This window comes from Pteropus alecto, unplaced genomic scaffold (genome assembly GCF_000325575.1).
Source record: "Pteropus alecto unplaced genomic scaffold, ASM32557v1 scaffold101, whole genome shotgun sequence".
Lineage (NCBI taxonomy): Eukaryota > Metazoa > Chordata > Mammalia > Chiroptera > Pteropodidae > Pteropus > Pteropus alecto.
In genome coordinates, this window is record NW_006432945.1 from 11,327,485 (window position 1) to 11,331,608 (window position 4,124).

The window sequence follows — 4,124 nt, forward strand, 5'->3', positions numbered from 1 at the left end:
TATTCAAAAGAAGCAAAAACTATTCAAATGACTAAAATTGTTCTTGAAGAATCTAGTAGTCCAAACTCAGATCTACAAAAAAAATATAACTATTCTGTACAGGCACACTCATTTATTCCAAATGATCTCTTACTGTTTATTAAATAAATGATTTGGTATTCCATTTGACTAGAAACATCACCAGTAATACCAAGAGAATAAGCATGAGAGATACTTGATTCTGGTCCTTCAATCATTCACGCATATTTTATCCATTCACAATTATTTGTTAGGTGTTTACTATGTGCAAGATACTGTGTTAGGCATTGGCATAGCAACAAAGATGAGTAGAAAAGATATTCATTGTCTAATGAAGGACACAGATCTACAAACGAATACTATTTTTGATCTCAGTTGGGGACCTGCATATGCTGAGGGCAGACTTAAGTTACATGTAAAGTTTCAACTGCAGGGGCTATAGGCGCCCCTAACCCTCACATTGTTTAGGAATCAACTGTGACTGCAATTGGAGTTAAGGTAAAGAAATACGGAATGAGAGTGGGGGAAGAATAAAAAAACTATCCTGCAGAGCTCTCCTTTTTGTTATGGCTATGATTAAAGTACAAATATATTTAAACATTTTTAAAAACCAAGTCCTTGCCTTAAACTGTAGGTTCAGTGGCTGTATAAGTTTCCTCTTGCATTTCTTATGTCATTATTTTTAAATTTACTGACTCTGCTGTCTATTACCTGCTTAAAGATGGCTTAGACTAAGTAAGGAATGTGCATGAACATACTGCTGCTATACTAGTTATCCAGTTTAAGTTTTTAAAAATATAAATTTGGGGGAATGAGGACGATATACGAACGGTTTTGGGCTCCCCCGCTTTGGGCTCACCGCTGCAGTTAGTTCTTGGCTCCTTTCTGCCTTACCCAGAGGCTGTCAGCAGGATACAAGCACCTCTTAGCACTGGCTTCTTCTCCTGGATCTCCGTAAGGCTAATCACTACTCTAGAACCTTCTGCAATGCCAGCTGATAGCGAGGTGAGTGCTGCATTGGCCCTCTACTGAATGGTAGCCCCTCACCTATTACCCTAAGTGATGGCAGGAAGAAAAAGAGTCACCTGCGGAAGTCAAGTAATTTACCAATACTTCATTGTATTTATCCAACTTGGTGTAGCTTTTGAGCCAAGACAAATATTTCAATAAACTAATCTCTGATACGTTAGCAGCCAGCAACTTTAAGTTAGGCCTGACAAACAAACCCACTAATAGTCTTGTCTCAACCTACCTTCCCAGCCTTCTCTCTTGCCATTTTTGCCTACATGCTTTTTGATTCCTGCCCCACTGAACTTGTTCCATATTCTCTGGAAGCATCAGTCACCTTATGAAGCGTGTCTTTCCAAAACGCTGTTTCCTCAGCCTGGAATACTCTTCTTTCCTTGTCAATTATTTGCATTTAGCCTTTGGAACTCAGCTCAAATCCTGGCTCCTAGGCAAAGCCTTAGCTTACACGGCGCATTGTTAAAAACCTGTGTCACCATGCTCACTACTTATGAATCTGATTATTTTTCTGTCCCTTGCTACTAGACTGTAAGTTCTCTGGGAGTGGAAAATTCTGCCGTGTTTATTTCTGTTTCCCCAGTTCCAAGTATAGTGCCAAGAAAGTATCAATAATTGGTGAATCAGTAACTGGTGAATACTTTGCCCAAAGTAAGCATTCAATGGGTGTGTCATTGTCAATAATCTCAGATGAAGCGTGCTAAAATCTATGTCCTCTGCTCTTAGTAAGCCTGCAAATGGAGCTGGGAAGAATAAGGCTGGTGTGGAGAGGCCACTCCTGGCTCCTTTTTGAGTCCACCTGATGAGTGGTGAACCTCATGTTCACCACAGTAAAGACACCCGAACCCTAGAACCACGAGTCCTTGTGCTTAAATCTCACTTCTGCCCCTTCGTATCATGGAAATGACCTCTGAGGTACAGTGTAAGTAACTTAAAGTTAAGTATCTCAAAGTTTGGTTCCTTTTCGTACTGTTTTCCCATACTCAGAGAGTCTGTTGTGATATTAATTACAAAAGTACTTTGTGCCGGTTTGAAAACTACACATACTTCTTACTGGCAAAACATTTAAGTGAATTAAGTTACATTGGTATTACATGGAAATTTTAAAAACACACTATACTTCCACAAACATCCAAGTACTGCAGTGCTTCATTTAGCCAGCATATTATGGTTTCTCTTAAAAGAATATGAATTATTTATCCAGCATTATCAAGGAATGAGGTACTTCACAAACCACATTTTTCTTATAACAAGTTTTATAAGCATCGCACATCTTCAAGATTTTAAAAATTCTCGATGGATAGATGTATATCACACAATATTAAACAGTTCCACTTCAAAAGAAAAGCCCAGCATAACAAATAGAACTTCACTCTTTCTGGATGATTCAGGATCATTATCAATGTCAATTACTGCACCATGCACCATCCGTCCTGTAATACGATGGTACCCTTAAGGGCTATTGATAAATGCGAGGCTATCTGCCTTTACCTTAAGTGGATTCAGATTGTTTTATGACTCTGCAACCAGTGTTCTGATGGTTATTTTTCAAGTAACTGTCTAGGTAAGGGCTCATGAATGGTTAAATTCTCCTAGAGAGCTAAGTGCACTGGCTCTGTGACTGCAATGTGCTAGTCAAAGGGCTCTTCCTTCCCTCAGTTTTTCTAAACCCATGAGGTGGCTGAGATTGGCAGGAGACTAAGACCGAGTGAGTGGTTGTAAGCAGTGCTAGCCTTCATGTATATGCATCATCGGTTTATCACTTTTACTCAAGAATAATCAGTCTTATTATTAAGGGAGACCCCAAATTAGCTGCCAACATGTTGTTTAAATATAAGTGAAAACTGTTATTTCTAATTAATGCAAATTTTAAAAGCCCAGCCATGAGCTGCAGATTTAATTTAGGAAGTACTTCAATGGTACCATATTGCAGAGAAATATTCTTCTTCAGTTATTGACTTAAAAAAATTTAAAAATTCATCATTCTATTCTAGCGTGTTGGTACGAAAACTTCAAATTCCAACTCAATCTCTTTTTGCCAAACTCTGTACGTGGATAGTTAGTTTCAGTATATTTGATCTCCGTTTCATCAGGAAAACAAGGAGAGGGGAGAAGAAAAAATACTTTTTTTCACTCATGAAAGAATTTTTTGAAAATAGGCAGCTATGTCTATGGAACAGAGAAATTTAGTAAAAGGCATGAAACCTGATATTTAAAAATTCCTGTCATAATTTGATTATTAATCCAACATTTGCTTATGATCTTTAAAAATGAGAACATATATAAAAATTTGAAAGGTCACGGTAAGAGATATCCGTAAACTCTACAAGGCACTGGGATACAGTAAGGAGAAATCTTGCTTCTCAGAGTTAATCCAAAATAAAACATTCATTTTGGTTAACTTACAAATGAGTGCCTACTTACATATCTCAAAATATCAGTTATACTCCAAAGGTCATCCCAACTTAAAAAAAGTAGTATTGGAATAAATAAAGAATACAACATATTAACTTGGCTGAATTAAAAGATAAAAATCTCTTTTTTTCCCCATAGGAAAGTCTATTTCTACTTTATCTTTATTTATCATTGTTACTTACAATAATGACCAACTTCATGAAAGAATTTTTTCAAGTTTAAAACAATGAATTTTTAATAAAATGATATGATTGCAAAGTAAGTATATTTCTCATTCAATAAACAAAGAAAATGGATGAACTAAAACTTGGATTACTCAGAGCTACAGCAGAAGGTCCAAACCAGGCCTGCAACTGGTGGTCAGCGGACACCTGGTCACGTAAGGTCTTTCTCTCTCAGCACCGCTCTGAATTTAATATCGAGTCTCGGTATAGCCTAGTCAGTTTGAGGAGTATCTTAATCTGGGATATTTCCTCCAGGGTATTTCTTCAGCACTTAAATGGTCATCTAAAAGATGACTTAAGCAAAGCATAGGCCAGATTTCAAGATTAGAACTCGCAACTGTACAATTCTCTGATGATTTGCTCTGCAACTATATGATAGTCATTACTCTCTAATTATGCTCCAGCTCTGGGGGAAAAAAATCATATTCCATTCCTTAAAAAAAA

The 4,124-nt window shown here is 37.0% G+C and overlaps 1 protein-coding gene across 6 annotated transcripts in view; it reads right to left on the reverse strand.

Moving 5' to 3' along the window:
• RASAL2 (RAS protein activator like 2) overlaps positions 1 to 4,124 on the reverse strand; it is a 244,807-nt gene that overhangs the window by 65,368 nt on the left and 175,315 nt on the right. The window lies entirely within an intron of this gene.